The 16,478-nt window shown below is 39.5% G+C and overlaps 8 non-coding genes across 8 annotated transcripts; 6 read left to right on the top strand and 2 right to left on the bottom strand.

Annotated features, from left to right (window-relative positions):
- The first annotated feature begins 1,975 nt into the window (after window positions 1-1,975).
- Window positions 1,976-2,048, top strand: trnak-cuu (transfer RNA lysine (anticodon CUU)). Its single transcript has one exon. It is a non-coding gene; the product is annotated as a tRNA-Lys (tRNA).
- Window positions 2,049-2,192: 144 nt separating this feature from the next.
- Window positions 2,193-2,265, bottom strand: trnak-cuu (transfer RNA lysine (anticodon CUU)). Its single transcript has one exon. It is a non-coding gene; the product is annotated as a tRNA-Lys (tRNA).
- A 568-nt stretch (window positions 2,266-2,833) lies between these two features.
- Window positions 2,834-2,907, bottom strand: trnan-guu (transfer RNA asparagine (anticodon GUU)). The gene has a single exon. It is a non-coding gene; the product is annotated as a tRNA-Asn (tRNA).
- A 2,004-nt stretch (window positions 2,908-4,911) lies between these two features.
- trnan-guu (transfer RNA asparagine (anticodon GUU)) lies at window positions 4,912-4,985 on the top strand. Its single transcript has one exon. It is a non-coding gene; the product is annotated as a tRNA-Asn (tRNA).
- Window positions 4,986-7,783: 2,798 nt separating this feature from the next.
- On the top strand, window positions 7,784-7,855 carry trnad-guc (transfer RNA aspartic acid (anticodon GUC)). Its single transcript has one exon. It is a non-coding gene; the product is annotated as a tRNA-Asp (tRNA).
- A 1,124-nt stretch (window positions 7,856-8,979) lies between these two features.
- On the top strand, window positions 8,980-9,053 carry trnan-guu (transfer RNA asparagine (anticodon GUU)). Its single transcript has one exon. It is a non-coding gene; the product is annotated as a tRNA-Asn (tRNA).
- A 3,285-nt stretch (window positions 9,054-12,338) lies between these two features.
- On the top strand, window positions 12,339-12,410 carry trnad-guc (transfer RNA aspartic acid (anticodon GUC)). The gene has a single exon. It is a non-coding gene; the product is annotated as a tRNA-Asp (tRNA).
- Window positions 12,411-13,534: 1,124 nt separating this feature from the next.
- Window positions 13,535-13,608, top strand: trnan-guu (transfer RNA asparagine (anticodon GUU)). Its single transcript has one exon. It is a non-coding gene; the product is annotated as a tRNA-Asn (tRNA).
- The last annotated feature ends 2,870 nt before the right edge of the window (window positions 13,609-16,478 follow it).

The raw sequence follows: 16,478 nt of genomic DNA, 5'->3' as shown, positions 1-16,478 counted from the left end.
TTTGTCCTATTTAGCTAGCCTGCTTGCTGTTGCTAGCTAATTTGTTGTTATTTTACCTGAAATGCACAAGGTCCTCTACTCCGACAATTAATCCACACATAAAACGGTCAACTGAATAGTTTCTAGTCATCTCTCCTCCTTCCAGGCTTTTTCTTCTTTGGACTTTATATGGCGATTGGCATCAAACATTCATAATAAGGTGTATTACCACAACCGACCGACCTCAGTTCATCTTTCAATCATTCAAGCATTGAAGATGAAACGTGGCTGGGTCTTTCAGCATGACAATGATCCTAAACACACCGCCCTGGCAAAGAAGGAGTGGCTTCGTAAGAAGCATTTCAAGGTCCTGGAGTGGCCTAGCCAGTCTCCAGATCTCAACCCCATAGAAAATCTTTGGAGGGAGTTGAAAGTCTGTGTTGCCCAGCAACAGCCCCAAAACATCCCTGCTCTAGAGGAGATCTGCATGGAGGAATGGGCCAAAATACCAGCAACAGTGTGTGAAAACCTTGTGAAGACTTACAGAAAATATTTGACCTCTGTCATTGCCAACAAAGGGTATATAACAAAGTATTGAGATAAACTTTTGTTATAATTTTTTTTTTATATTGACCAAATACTTATTTTCCACCATAATTTGCAAATAAATTCATTAAAAATCCTACAATGTGATTTTCTGTTTTTTTTCCCTCATTTGGCTGTCATAGTTGAAGTGTACCTATGACAAATTACAGGCCTCTCTCATCGTTTTAAGTGGGAGAACTTGCACAATTGGTGTCTGACTAAATACTTTTTTGCCCCACTGTAGTCACATGAAGTCAATTATCTGGCAACAGCTCTGGTGGGCATTCCTGCAGTCAGCATGCCAATTGCGCGCTCCCTCAAAACTTGAGACATCTGTGACATTGTGTTGTGTGACAAAACTGCACATTTTAGAGTGACCTTTTATTGTCTCCAGCACAACGTGCACCTATATAATGATCATGCTGTTTTCATCAGCTTCTTGATAAGCCACACCTGTCAGGTGGAAGGATTATCTTGGCAAAGGAGAAATGCCCACTGAAAGGGATGTGCACAAAATTTGAGAGAAATAAGCTTTGGAACATTTGGAACATTTTTTATATCAACATCTTTTATATCAGCTCTTAAAACATGGGACCAACACTACATGTTGCGTTTATATTTTTGTTCAGTGCATATTCGGTTATTTAATGTAGAATATATAGGTCAACCAATTATGATTTTTCAACGCCGATACCGATTATTGGATGACCAAAAAAAGCAGATACCGATTAATCGGCTGATGTTTATATATATATATATATATATATATTTGTAATAATGACAATTACAACAATACTGAATGAACAATGAACACTTTTATTTTAACTTAATATAATACATAAATAAAATCTATTTAATCTCAAATAAATAATGAAACGTGTTCCATTTGGTTTAAATAATGTAAAAACACAGTATTGGAGAAGAAAGTAAAAGTGCAATATGTGCCATCTAAATAAGCCAACGTTTAAGTTCCTTACTCAGAACATGAGAACATATGAAAGCTGGTGGTTCAATATTCCCAGTTAAGAAGTTTTAGGTTGTAGTTATTATAGGAATTATGACGCAATCTATTTCTCTCTATACCATTTGTATTTCATATACCTTTGACTATTGGATGTTCTTATAGGCACTTTAGTATTGCCAGCCTAATCTCGGTAGTTGATAGTCTTGAAGTTATAAACTGTGTCCACTCCGACAATGACAATGGAAGTACTGGAATAATAATATTGAATGCATTAAAATGATTTTGCCATGGGGCTGAGAGAAAATTTGACACATTTTGCCATGGCATATGCCTAGTCCTTATGCTATGCTGAGTGACTGAAGCATTATGACAACAATCACATTTTGGGAATTGTGTATGTATTTGTTGTCATGTTCTTATCAGGCTCTTCCTTTCATTTTGTAAATTGCCCGGCTAGCTCAGTCGGTAGAGCATGAGACTCTTAATCTCAGGGTCGTGGGTTCGAGCCCCACGTTGGGCGTTCTTTTTTTAAACGTTTCTAACCTCGCTGTGCTCATAGTATTTGATTTGATTTCTTAATTAAATTATATCTATAGGTATTCAATTCCATAGCTGCAAAATGCGATCGGGGAGGTTGAGACACAACTATCTAATTAAAGGTAAGCGCCCAACGTGGGGCTCGAACCCACGACCCTGAGATTAAGAGTCTCATGCTCTACCGACTGAGCTAGCCGGGCTCTGTATGATGTGTTAAGCCCCGCCCTTTGTATGTATGCCTCCGACTCCCTCAAGCTCTCACTTCCTCGTGAACGTGAGCGCTTTCTCAGGAACAAAACTCTTTGTTTTAGCTACTTGCGATCATCTCTGTCTCTGCGGCGCAATCGACTGTCCTGTTAGGGCCCACCCAGGGACGCAATCTTTTCAGTAAGTATTCATAAAAAAAAAACAGTTGTTTTGAAGTCAGGAAATTATCCTCAGAAATACTCATTAAAATCAGAATGAATCTGTGCTGAGATGGTGGTAATATTGTCCTCTCTGTTGTAGGATTAATTGTGATTTCATTGCAAAAAAAATCCCACGTTTTTCAACAGTATTCTGGTTATTCTTAATGCAGCCACCCCTCCTGCTATGTTATTGTCTGCGATTTTTCTTTTCAGTCAACAGTGGGGGAAAAACATGGTTTTGTGGTTTACTAACACAAACTAGGTAACACTTCAATAGTAGAGTACTTATACATGAACAAATATATCTGAGGATCATTTCCTGACTTGTTGAATGAAACCCTACTGCTAAAAAAAAAGAACACGTCCCTGGGTGGGCTCGAACCACCAACCTTTAGATTAACAGTCTAACGCGCTAGCCGATTGCGCCACAGAGACACAGCATTATGGGAAAAGGAAGGTTTTATATTCTTTGATAATTGAAGATTTTAGAGGTGAGGGGAGCATGGTTAAAAAGCAGAGTTGCTCCGCTCTGTTGTCATTTCAAGCTGCTCTTTCCGTTTCCGACTTAGACTCAGCAAAATCACGTATATGTAGAAAGTAAACGGGATGGTGGGTCAATTTCTGCAATCATGTAAGAAAACTGCAAAGACATCAGTAGATTTATAATTGAACAAATTTATGAAGGTCTTACACTATTGTGGAGCGATGTACTGCTTGGATTCTTTACCTACCATAGAAATAAGCTGAAACATTTTTATGTAATTCATTTCATTTTTCTTTTGGCAAAATATCATATTCACAAATGTAAATTTACAAACAAAATTTTTTTCTTACCCTACAAAAATAAATTGAACTGTATTTTAAGACGATTAAATACTCTACTAACCAAAAATCTTTTAGAATTATAAGTGTATGTATGTCCCTTAAGGTGTGTAATACTGTACCCCCTATCCCAATTGTCCATTGTATGAAATATATATATACTTGTGTTCCCTCATGTACTCTCTGTCTATTCCCCGACAGGGAGAATGTATTGGATTTTATTAGACTTCTGTCTGTGAGATAAGCCTCATTGTAAAATGACCTTCAGTACTTGTCTTTACTCCACTATAGCTACTCTACAGTGTCGTTTAACCCACTTGTAAAATGGATGGTGGTGGCAAAGTTCTGTTGGTTTATTACTGTAGATCTTGACCGTTCTGTTTTGAAAATATAAATCTCACTCAAAGGACCATGTCATTGTTATCGATCTGGCTAAGGGACCTTCAATTAAGAATCTATAATAGATTACCACGGTATGAGACATAACACCCATAAAACCTAGCAGTCAAACATGAAAATGGTTACAATTGTTTTTCGACCATACATTTTTCCCAATGGGGATTTTGGTAACACTTCAAATAAGGTGAGTGTTTTGCATAAGCTTACCCCGGCGTGACATTTTTATAACCGTGTAAATTTCTCCCAGACAAGGTGACTTTCATTAATAAATTCACTTGTATTACCCAGCCCAAAATGAAATAGAGGCGTCACTACAGACAATCTGGTTTGAATCCAGGCTCTATCACAACTGGCTGTGATTTGTGAGTCCCATAGGGTAGCGCACAATTGGCCCAGCGTCACTACAGACACCCTGGTTTGAATCCAGGCTCTATCACAACTGGCTGTGATTTGTGAGTCCCATAGGGTGGCGCACAATTGGCCCAGCGTCGTCCGTGTTTAGCCCGTGTAGGCCTTCATTGTAAATAAGAATTTGTTCTTAAGTGACTTGCCTAGTGTAATTTTAATAATGAATATGGATGAGATACAACCAAGAGTGGTGCGGTCTGCACTAGCAATGGTCACAGCAAATTAACGCTCTTATTTCATCAACACATTACTATTAAGGTTATAATAGAGAACAATCTAGATTCATTATATGTGATGTATAATGTAATAGGGCAAAGAAAACAACGTTTTGGCATTGCTTTCTTAGCACCCCTCTTGAATTGCCATGTTTTCCCCTAGATTCTAGAGCAGTGAGTAGATAGCCGTATACTGTATAACTTTGTGAACTTTTGAATTCGTGTATAGAGTCAATTTAGCGACTTTGACGCTATATTTAGCGAGTATTCAGACCCTTTCAGCGTCTTTTATTGGTAAGAGGCTAACGACAAACTCTGCTACTTTTCAGGCTGCCTTGGAGAGTATTGCCACGGGAGTTTTGGGGTTTTGATAGCATTTAAAGATAAAATATATCTTTAAGATAAACCATGTAGTATATACGTTTGTTCAGATCTGGATGTTACCCCTCTGTTTTGCCATACAATTATGACTGAAAGCTGAATATTTCTCTGTCCGGATAAGATGATAGAATTCTTGCAACCATGTAACGGCGGAGTGATTGCCATGAAATAAACGTGATGCTTGTTCCACGTGTGTCCTGCTGTAGGCAGCTTAGTCTCTGTGGCGCAATTGGTTAGCGCGTTAGACTGTTAATCTAAAGGTTGGTGGTTCAAGCCCACCCAGGGACGAGTGTTTTCCATTTGTTGAGCTCTCTGATGTCAGAAGACTTTCCTGTAGTGTAAATTTGATTCTGTGTGTGACTGACTTGTCCTGTATCCTGTTTTTAGACGTGATTGGTGAGTTGTTGAATGTAAAAGAGGAAGAGTATTATATTTTCCATCCTATTAAAATGGGTGTCAGTGGCCTGTGATCATCAGTTGCTGAATAGCTTCACCATATATCTAAACTCCATATATGTATACATAATGTATATAACTAAATGTATAACTAAATGTATTGTATATGTACAGTACCAGTCAAAAGTTTGGACACACCTCCTCATTCAAGGGTTTTTCTTTATTTTGACTATTTTCATCATTTTAGAATAACAGTGAAGACATAAAAACTATGAAATAAAATATATGGAATCATGTAGTAACCAAAAAAGTGTGAAACAAATCAAAATATATTTATGTTTGAGATTCTTCAAAGTAGCCACCCCTTGCCTTGATGACAGCTTTGCACACTCTTGGCATTCTCTCAACCAGCTTCATGAGGCAGTCACCTGGAATGCCTTTAAATTAACAGGTGTGCCTTGTCAAAAGTTCATTTGTGTAATTTCTTTCCTTCGTAATGCATTTCAGCCAATCAGTTGTGTTGTGACAGGGTAGGGTTGGAATACAGAAGATAGCCCTATTTGGTAAAAGACCAAGTCAATATTATGGCAAGAACAGCTCGAATAAGCAAGGAGAAACGACGGTACATCATTACTTTAAGACACGAAGGTCAGTCAATCCAGAAAATTTCAACAACTTAGAAAATTTCTTCAAGCGCAGTCGCAAAAACCATCAAGCGCTATAATGAAACTGGCTCTCGTGAGGACCGCCACAGGAAAGGAAGACCCAGAGTTACCTCTGCTGTGGAGGATAAGTTCATGAGAATTACCAGCCTCAGAAATTGCAGCCCAAATAAATGCTTCACAGAGTTCAAGTAACAGACACATCTCAACATCAACCCGTCAGAGGAGACTATGTGAATTTGGCGTTCAATGCCAAACTGCTGTAAAAACAAAAACACCACTAAAGGACACCAATAAGAAGAAGAGACTTGCTTGGGCCAAGAAACACAAGCAATGGCCATTAGACCGGTGGAAATCTGTCCTTTGGTCTGTCTCCAAATTTGAGATTTTTGGTTCCAACCGCTCTGTCTTTGTGCGACGAGGAGTAGGTGAACGCATGATCTCTGCGTGTGTGTGGTTCCCACTGTGAAGCAAGGACAAGGTGTGATGGTGTGGGGAGGCTTTGCTGGTGACACTGTTGGTGATTTATTTAGAATTCAAGGTACACTTAACCAGCATGGCTACGACAGTATTCTGCAGCGATACGCCATCCCATCTGGTTTGCGCTTAGTGGGACTATCATTTGTTTTTCAACAGGACAATGACCCACACACCTCCAGGCTGTGTAAGGGCTATTTGACCAAGACGCAAAGTGAAGGAGTGCTGCATCAGATGACCTGGCCTCCACAATCACCCGACCTCAACTCAATTGAGAGGGTTTGGGATGAGTTGGACCGCAGTGGGAAGGAAAAGCAGTCAACAAGTGCTCAGCATTTGTGGGAACTCCTTCAAGACCGTTGGAAAGCATTCCAGGTTCAGCTGGTGGAGAGAATGCCAAGAGTGTGCAAAGCTGTCATCAAGGCAAAGGGTGGCTACTTTGAAGAATATAAAATATATTTTGTTTTGTTTAAGACTTTTTGGTTACTACAAGATATCATGTGTTATTTCATAGTTTTGATGTCTTCACTTTTATTCTACAATGTAGAATAAAACATCTAGAAAAACCCTTGAATGAGGAGGTGTCCGAACTTTTAAATGGTACTGTATATGTGTATGTATGTATATATTAATCTGGTTTGAGGAACAATACATTCAGAATCTATTATCTACTCTTGTTACTGCTATAACTTATTTTCATTTTCAGAAATCCCATTGTGATAAATCACTGTATATCACCATGTATAACTTTGAGAAAATTAAAATGAATATATTTTGTCTCGTTGTTTAAAGTGCGCACAGGACTTGTTTGTCGACACATGTTGGTATCGTGTTTGTTAGGGATGGGCATTTGAAATTATTTCACTCTTCGGATAATATGACATTATTTCTGCTATCAAGGATAGTCGACATTGAAAAACGCAGTTTAAAAAAACACTTGAAAAGTCAGAATGACACAAACGTCAAAGGCAGGCTACCACAACGGACAGGCTGCAATTCTCCAGTAGTTTTTGGCTAACAGCAACGGTGAAAGATAATTCTGATTTTCGCCATGATTGATGGATTCTGTTTGAAATTACTTTTCTGGTGAGTGTTTTGCATTGCGCTGGGTCATGTTTTGTGGAACCGTGGCTATGTACGCGACAGTCATTTCTATTTGAAGTGAACAAAATAGGTTGTCAGAGTTGACTGGAGGACTAAATGCGCTAGCTCAATGCACTGTCATCAAAACCAAAAATCAACAGTTCAACTGTTGTTTTATTAAATAAAGAATTTCAATTGTCACGGTGTATCCCTGTATGTAATAATGTCTCAATGCTCATTTAATTTAGAAAAAGTTTTCATTGTTAACCCCCCAAAAAAAAGGTCAAATGAACACGCACACAAGTAAAGGAATATTGAGGTTTGTTCGGATTTTTGAATATTCAAATAACCGTGATCGTCTGTTGTGTGTGTATGCGTGTCTAAATGTGTACTTTTGTAGACAACGAAGGAGATGCTGTTGCTTTAACTGAACTGATCTGCATACGTAGAATTCCAGATCACATTCAGTCCTCGTTAGTATAGTGGTCAGTATCCCCGCCTGTCACGCGGGAGACCGGGGTTCAATTCCCCGACGGGGAGGTAAGAATTTTATTTTCGTTTTACTTCTTTCTGCCTGTGAGAGAAGCCTCATTGTAAAATGACCTTCAGTACTTGTCTTTACTCCACTATAGCTACTCTACAGTGTCGTTTAACCCACTTGTAAAATGGATGGTGGTGGCAAAGTTCTGTTGTTTTATTACTGTAGATCTTGACCGTTCTGTTTTGAAAATATAAATCTCACTCAAAGGACCATGTCATTGTTATCGATCTGGCTAAGAGACCTTCAATTAAGAATCTATAATAGATTACCACGGTATGAGACATAATACCCATAAAACCTAGCAGTCAAACATGAAAATGGTTACAATTGTTTTTCGACCATACATTTTTCCCAATGGGGATTTTGGTAACACTTCAAATTCAGGTGAGTGTTTTGCGTAAGCTTACCCCGGCGTGACATTTTTCTAACTGTGTAAATTTCTCCGAGACAAGGTGACTTTCATGAATATACTCACTTGTATTTACCCAGCCCAAAATGAAATAGAGGCGTCACTACAGACAACCTGGTTTGAATCCAGGCTCTATCACAACTGGCTGTGATTTGTGAGTCCCATAGGGTGGCGCACAATTGGCCCAGCGTCACTACAGACACCCTGGTTTGAATCCAGGCTCTATCACAACTGGCTGTGATTTGTGAGTCCCATAGGGTGGCGCACAATTGGCCCAGCGTCGTCCGGTTTTGGCATTGCTTTCTTAGCACCCCTATTGAATTGCCATGTATTTCACTAGTTTCTAGAGCAGTGAGTAGATAGCCGTATACTGTATAACTTTGTGACATTTTGAATTAGTGTATAGAGTCAATTTAGCGACTTTGACGCTATATTTAGCGAGTATTCAGACCCTTTCAGCGTATTTTATTGGTAAGAGGCTAACGACAAACTCTGCTACTTTTCAGGCTGCCTTGGGGGGTATTGCCACGGGAGTTTTGGGGTTTTGATAGCATTTAAAGATAAAATATATATTTAAGATAAATCATGTAGTATATACGTTTGTTCAGATCTGGATGTTACCCCTCTGTTTTGCCATACAATTATGACTGAAAGCTGAATATTTCTCTGTATACGTGATCCTTGTTCCACGTGTGTCCTACTGTAAGCAGCTTAGTCTCTGTGGCGCAATTGGTTAGCGCGTTAGACTGTTAATCTAAAGGTTGGTGGTTCAAGCCCACCCAGGGACGTGTGTTTTCCATTTGTTGAGCTCTCTGATGTCAGAAGACTTTCCTGTAGTGTAAATTTGATTCTGTGTGTGACTGACTTGTCCTGTATCCTGTTTTTAGACGTGATTGGTGAGTTGTTGAATGTAAAACAGGAAGAGTATTATATTTCCCATCCTATTAAAATGGGTGTCAGTGGCCTGTGATCATCAGTTGCTGAATAGCTTCACCATATATCTAAACTCCATATAGAATGAGATCACAGATAGCCAGGGGTCAAAGGTCAGCTTTCTACCAACTCCATGTCTGTGACGCAATTGCTTTGAGCCTTAGACTGTTAATCTAAAGATTTGATTGATGTGTTTGAACATACAACATGAGAACAGTTGCATTGAAACCACTGGTAAAAGTGGGAGGCGGTGGCCCGATTGGGTATATAAATAACTACAGAGGGTAGGTAGTGCGTACGGCCCAGTACGTCACTGGGGCTCAGCTGCCTGCCATCCAGGACCTCTACACCAGGTGGTGTCAGACGAAGGCCCTAAAAATTGTCAAAGACCCCAGCCACCCCAGTCAAAGACTGTTCTCTCTACTCCCGCATGGCAAGCGGTACTGGAGTGCCAAGTCTAGGACAAAAAGGAGGACTAAGGACTAAGTACACCACCGTATATTAATCTGGCTCGACAGACTATATCATTTAGTTATACATTTAGTGATATATATATATATATATATACATAATGTATATAACTAAATGTATAACTAAATGTATTGTATATGTACAGTACCAGTCAAAAGTTTTGACACACCTCCTCATTCAAGGGTTTTTCTTTATTTTGACTATTTTCATCATTTTAGAATAACAGTGAAGAGATAAAAACTATGAAATAAAATATATGGAATCATGTAGTAACCAAAAAAGTGTGAAACAAATCAAAATATATTTATGTTTGAGATTCTTCAAAGTAGCCACCCCTTGCCTTGATGACAGCTTTGCACACTCTTGGCATTCTCTCAACCAGCTTCATGAGGCAGTCACCTGGAATGCCTTTCAATTAACAGGTGTGCCTTGTTAAAAGTTCATTTGTGTAATTTCTTTCCTTCGTAATGCATTTCAGCCAATCAGTTGTGTTGTGACAGGGTAGGGTTGGAATACAGAAGATAGCCCTATTTGGTAAAAGACCAAGTCAATATTATGGCAAGAACAGCTCGAATAAGCAAAGAGAAACGACGGTACATCATTACTTTAAGACACGAAGGTCAGTCAATCCAGAAAATTTCAACAACTTAGAAAATTTCTTCAAGCGCAGTCGCAAAAACCATCAAGCGCTATGATGAAACTGGCTCTCGTGAGGACCGCCACAGGAAAGGAAGACCCAGAGTTACCTCTGCTGTGGAGGATAAGTTCATGAGAATTACCAGCCTCAGAAATTGCAGCCCAAATAAATGCTTCACAGAGTTCAAGTAACAGACACATCTCAACATCAACCCGTCAGAGGAGACTATGTGAATTTGGCGTTCAATGCCAAACTGCTGTAAAAACAAAAACACCACTAAAGGACACCAATAAGAAGAAGAGACTTGCTTGGGCCAAGAAACACAAGCAATGGCCATTAGACCGGTGGAAATCTGTCCTTTGGTCTGTCTCCAAATTTGAGATTTTTGGTTCCAACCGCTCTGTCTTTGTGCGACGAGGAGTAGGTGAACGCATGATCTCTGCGTGTGTGTGGTTCCCACTGTGAAGCAAGGACAAGGTGTGATGGTGTGGGGAGGCTTTGCTGGTGACACTGTTGGTGATTTATTTAGAATTCAAGGTACACTTAACCAGCATGGCTACGACAGTATTCTGCAGCGATACGCCATCCCATCTGGTTTGCGCTTAGTGGGACTATCATTTGTTTTTCAACAGGACAATGACCCACACACCTCCAGGCTGTGTAAGGGCTATTTGACCAAGACGCAAAGTGAAGGAGTGCTGCATCAGATGACCTGGCCTCCACAATCACCCGACCTCAACTCAATTGAGAGGGTTTGGGATGAGTTGGACCGCAGTGGGAAGGAAAAGCAGTCAACAAGTGCTCAGCATTTGTGGGAACTCCTTCAAGACCGTTGGAAAGCATTCCAGGTTCAGCTGGTGGAGAGAATGCCAAGAGTGTGCAAAGCTGTCATCAAGGCAAAGGGTGGCTACTTTGAAGAATATAAAATATATTTTGTTTTGTTTAAGACTTTTTTGGTTACTACAAGATATCATGTGTTATTTCATAGTTTTGATGTCTTCACTTTTATTCTACAATGTAGAAAATAGTAAAACATCTAGAAAAACCCTTGAATGAGGAGGTGTGTCCCAACTTTTAAATGGTACTGTATATGTGTATGTATGTATATATTAATCTGGTTTGAGGAACAATACATTCAGAATCTATTATCTACTCTTGTTACTGCTATAACTTATTTTCATTTTCAGAAATCCCATTGTGATAAATCACTGTATATCACCATGTATAACTTTGAGAAAATTAAAATGAATATATTTTGTCTCGTTGTTTAAAGTGCGCACAGGACTTGTTTGTCGACACATGTTGGTATCGTGTTTGTTAGGGATGGGCATTTGAAATTATTTCACTCTTCGGATAATATGACATTATTTCTGCTATCAAGGATAGTCGACATTGAAAAACGCAGTTTAAAAAAACACTTGAAAAGTCAGAATGACACAAACGTCAAAGGCAGGCTACCACAACGGACAGGCTGCAATTCTCCAGTAGTTTTTGGCTAACAGCAACGGTGAAAGATAATTCTGATTTTCGCCATGATTGATGGATTCTGTTTGAAATTACTTTTCTGGTGAGTGTTTTGCATTGCGCTGGGTCATGTTTTGTGGAACCGTGGCTATGTACGCGACAGTCATTTCTATTTGAAGTGAACAAAATAGGTTGTCAGAGTTGACTGGAGGACTAAATGCGCTAGCTCAATGCACTGTCATCAAAACCAAAAATCAACAGTTCAACTGTTGTTTTATTGAATAAAGAATTGCAATTGTCACGGTGTATCCCTGTATGTAATAATGTCTCAATGCTCATTTAATTTAGAAAAAGTTTTCATTGTTAACCCCCCAAAAAAAAGGTCAAATGAACACGCACACAAGTAAAGGAATATTGAGGTTTGTTCGGATTTTTGAATATTCAAATAACCGTGATCGTCTGTTGTGTGTGTATGCGTGTCTAAATGTGTACTTTTGTAGACAACGAAGGAGATGCTGTTGCTTTAACTGAACTGATCTGCATACGTAGAATTCCAGATCACATTCAGTCCTCGTTAGTATAGTGGTCAGTATCCCCGCCTGTCACGCGGGAGACCGGGGTTCAATTCCCCGACGGGGAGGTAAGAATTTTATTTTCGTTTTACTTCTTTCTGCCTGTGAGAGAAGCCTCATTGTAAAATGACCTTCAGTACTTGTCTTTACTCCACTATAGCTACTCTACAGTGTCGTTTAACCCACTTGTAAAATGGATGGTGGTGGCAAAGTTCTGTTGTTTTATTACTGTAGATCTTGACCGTTCTGTTTTGAAAATATAAATCTCACTCAAAGGACCATGTCATTGTTATCGATCTGGCTAAGGGACCTTCAATTAAGAATCTATAATAGATTACCACGGTATGAGACATAATACCCGTAAAACCTAGCAGTCAAACATGAAAATGGTTACAATTGTTTTTCGACCATACATTTTTCCCAATGGGGATTTTGGTAACACTTCAAATTCAGGTGAGTGTTTTGCGTAAGCTTACCCCGGCGTGACATTTTTCTAACTGTGTAAATTTCTCCGAGACAAGGTGACTTTCATGAATATACTCACTTGTATTTACCCAGCCCAAAATGAAATAGAGGCGTCACTACAGACAACCTGGTTTGAATCCAGGCTCTATCACAACTGGCTGTGATTTGTGAGTCCCATAGGGTGGCGCACAATTGGCCCAGCGTCACTACAGACACCCTGGTTTGAATCCAGGCTCTATCACAACTGGCTGTGATTTGTGAGTCCCATAGGGTGGCGCACAATTGGCCCAGCGTCGTCCGGTTTTGGCATTGCTTTCTTAGCACCCCTATTGAATTGCCATGTATTTCACTAGTTTCTAGAGCAGTGAGTAGATAGCCGTATACTGTATAACTTTGTGACATTTTGAATTAGTGTATAGAGTCAATTTAGCGACTTTGACGCTATATTTAGCGAGTATTCAGACCCTTTCAGCGTATTTTATTGGTAAGAGGCTAACGACAAACTCTGCTACTTTTCAGGCTGCCTTGGGGGGTATTGCCACGGGAGTTTTGGGGTTTTGATAGCATTTAAAGATAAAATATATATTTAAGATAAATCATGTAGTATATACGTTTGTTCAGATCTGGATGTTACCCCTCTGTTTTGCCATACAATTATGACTGAAAGCTGAATATTTCTCTGTATACGTGATCCTTGTTCCACGTGTGTCCTACTGTAAGCAGCTTAGTCTCTGTGGCGCAATTGGTTAGCGCGTTAGACTGTTAATCTAAAGGTTGGTGGTTCAAGCCCACCCAGGGACGTGTGTTTTCCATTTGTTGAGCTCTCTGATGTCAGAAGACTTTCCTGTAGTGTAAATTTGATTCTGTGTGTGACTGACTTGTCCTGTATCCTGTTTTTAGACGTGATTGGTGAGTTGTTGAATGTAAAACAGGAAGAGTATTATATTTCCCATCCTATTAAAATGGGTGTCAGTGGCCTGTGATCATCAGTTGCTGAATAGCTTCACCATATATCTAAACTCCATATAGAATGAGATCACAGACAGCCAGGGGTCAAAGGTCAGCTTTCTACCAACTCCATGTCTGTGGCGCAATTGCTTTGAGCCTTAGACTGTTAATCTAAAGATTTGATTGATGTGTTTGAACATACAACATGAGAACAGTTGCATTGAAACCACTGGTAAAAGTGGGGCGGTGGCCCGATTGGGTATATAAATAACTACAGAGGGTAGGTAGTGCGTACGGCCCAGTACGTCACTGGGGCTCAGCTGCCTGCCTCTACACCAGGTGGTGTCAGACGAAGGCCCTAAAAATTGTCAAAGACCCCAGCCACCCCAGTCAAAGACTGTTCTCTCTACTCCCGCATGGCAAGCGGTACTGGAGTGCCAAGTCTAGGACAAAAAGGCTTCTACCTTGTTTTTACCCACAAGCCATAAGACTCCTGAACAATTGTTTCTAGCCTGTCTTTTTACTGTTGTTTTATTTCTTTATTTACCTATTGTTAACCTAATACCTTTTTTGCACTATTGGTTAAGAGCCTGTAAGTAAGCATTTCACTGTAAGGTCTACTAGATCTGTTGTATTTGGCGCACGTGACAAATAAACTTTGATTTGATTTGAAAGCAAAGGCCTGTGGTTTTATTACTGCATATCTTGACCGTTCTGTATGGAAAATCTGGCTCAAAGAAACATATTTTTGAATATAGATAAGCATCCTGCTCGAAGGACCATATCATCATTATATATTAACAGTGGTGGAAGAAGTACACAATTGTCATACTTGAATAAAAGTATAAATACCAGTGTTGGAAAAAAGTACCAAATGATCATACTTTAAAGTCTTTTCACTTAAGTACTTTACACCACTGTATATTAATCTGGCTCGACAGACTATATCATTTAGTTATACATTTAGTGATATATATATATAATGTATATAACTAAATGTATTGTATATGTACAGTACCAGTCAAAAGTTTGGACACACCTCCTCATTCAAGGGTTTTTCTTTATTTTGACTATTTTCATCATTTTAGAATAACAGTGAAGACATAAAAACTATGAAATAAAATATATGGAATCATGTAGTAACCAAAAAGTGTGAAACAAATCAAAATATATTTATGTTTGAGATTCTTCAAAGTAGCCACCCCTTGCCTTGATGACAGCTTTGCACACTCTTGGCATTCTCTCAACCAGCTTCATGAGGCAGTCACCTGGAATGCCTTTCAATTAACAGGTGTGCCTTGTTAAAAGTTCATTTGTGTAATTTCTTTCCTTCGTAATGCATTTCAGCCAATCAGTTGTGTTGTGACAGGGTAGGGTTGGAATACAGAAGATAGCCCTATTTGGTAAAAGACCAAGTCAATATTATGGCAAGAACAGCTCGAATAAGCAAAGAGAAACGACGGTACATCATTACTTTAAGACACGAAGGTCAGTCAATCCAGAAAATTTCAACAACTTAGAAAATTTCTTCAAGCGCAGTCGCAAAAACCATCAAGCGCTATAATGAAACTGGCTCTCGTGAGGACCGCCACAGGAAAGGAAGACCCAGAGTTACCTCTGCTGTGGAGGATAAGTTCATGAGAATTACCAGCCTCAGAAATTGCAGCCCAAATAAATGCTTCACAGAGTTCAAGTAACAGACACATCTCAACATCAACCCGTCAGAGGAGACTATGTGAATTTGGCGTTCAATGCCAAACTGCTGTAAAAACAAAAACACCACTAAAGGACACCAATAAGAAGAAGAGACTTGCTTGGGCCAAGAAACACAAGCAATGGCCATTAGACCGGTGGAAATCTGTCCTTTGGTCTGTCTCCAAATTTGAGATTTTTGGTTCCAACCGCTCTGTCTTTGTGCGACGAGGAGTAGGTGAACGCATGATCTCTGCGTGTGTGTGGTTCCCACCGTGAAGCAAGGACAAGGTGTGATGGTGTGGGGAGGCTTTGCTGGTGACACTGTTGGTGATTTATTTAGAATTCAAGGTACACTTAACCAGCATGGCTACGACAGTATTCTGCAGCGATACGCCATCCCATCTGGTTTGCGCTTAGTGGGACTATCATTTGTTTTTCAACAGGACAATGACCCACACACCTCCAGGCTGTGTAAGGGCTATTTGACCAAGACGCAAAGTGAAGGAGTGCTGCATCAGATGACCTGGCCTCCACAATCACCCGACCTCAACTCAATTGAGAGGGTTTGGGATGAGTTGGACCGCAGTGGGAAGGAAAAGCAGTCAACAAGTGCTCAGCATTTGTGGGAACTCCTTCAAGACCGTTGGGAAAGCATTCCAGGTTCAGCTGGTGGAGAGAATGCCAAGAGTGTGCAAAGCTGTCATCAAGGCAAAGGGTGCCTACTTTGAAGAATATAAAATATATTTTGTTTTGTTTAAGACTTTTTTGGTTACTACAAGATATCATGTGTTATTTCATAGTTTTGATGTCTTCACTTTTATTCTACAATGTAGAAAATAGTAAAACATCTAGAAAAACCCTTGAATGAGGAGGTGTGTCCCAACTTTTAAATGGTACTGTATATGTGTATGTATGTATATATTAATCTGGTTTGAGGAACAATACATTCAGAATCTATTATCTACTCTTGTTACTGCTATAACTTATTTTCATTTTCAGAAATCCCATTGTGATAAATCACTGTATAT

Source organism: Oncorhynchus keta, chromosome 35, assembly GCF_023373465.1.
Source record: "Oncorhynchus keta strain PuntledgeMale-10-30-2019 chromosome 35, Oket_V2, whole genome shotgun sequence".
NCBI lineage: Eukaryota > Metazoa > Chordata > Actinopteri > Salmoniformes > Salmonidae > Oncorhynchus > Oncorhynchus keta.
This window is presented reverse-complemented; position numbering and strand designations above follow the sequence as displayed.